At 35.6% G+C, this 797-nt stretch overlaps 1 protein-coding gene across 2 annotated transcripts in view; it reads right to left on the reverse strand.

Moving 5' to 3' along the window:
* atr (ATR checkpoint kinase) overlaps nucleotides 1-797 on the reverse strand; it is a 26,341-nt gene that overhangs the window by 11,146 nt on the left and 14,398 nt on the right. The window lies entirely within an intron of this gene.

Here is a 797-nt window from a genome sequence, read left to right on the forward strand (position 1 = left end):
TTTAACAATTTAGACTGTATGAAAGCTCCATTGGTGTGATCCCTATACCCCATCTTATGCACAATTCTTATCGCTCTTTTTTGTAATATATACAATGGTTGAAGTGAGCTTTTGTATGTATTTCCCCAGTTTTCAACGCCATACTCTAAGTATGGTAAGATCAATGAAGAATACAGAATCCGTAGTGCTCTCCTGTCCAAAATATATCTAACCCTTTCTAATAGCGATATATTTTTTGCTATTTTATGCTGAATTTAAAATTTTAAATTCTATATTAGTTCCCCCAATTTTCAATCAAAGTTCGTTATCTAGTCTACGAATCCCAAATACCATAAATTTAGTTTTATCCAGATTCAGAGATGGTATATTACTGTCACACCATTTCTTTATCTTCTCAAGTTCCTGTGAAACCCGCCCAGACGTTGCTGTAGGTTATTCCCGGATGCCCATATGGTAGTGTCATCAGCAAACAAAACCACTTTCACTAAATCAGAAACCTTGCATATATCATTAATGTATAATATAAATAATTTAGGTCCCAAAACAGAACCCTGAGGCACTCCACATACAATGTCCAACTCACTCGATTGGTATTCACCCAACTTCACAAATTGACGCCTCTGTGTCAAATAACTTCTAATCCATTGCAGAGCCATTCCCCTGATCCCATATTTTTCTAACTTGTCCATTAATAATTCATGATTGATTGTGTCAAATGCTATTTTTAGGTCAATAAATATCCCCATCGTGTATTTCTTCTCATCCATAGCACTTGTAATGTCCTCCATCAGGTCGGT

This window comes from Monopterus albus, unplaced genomic scaffold (genome assembly GCF_001952655.1).
Source record: "Monopterus albus unplaced genomic scaffold, M_albus_1.0 scaffold176.1, whole genome shotgun sequence".
NCBI classification, from domain to species: Eukaryota; Metazoa; Chordata; class Actinopteri; order Synbranchiformes; family Synbranchidae; genus Monopterus; species Monopterus albus.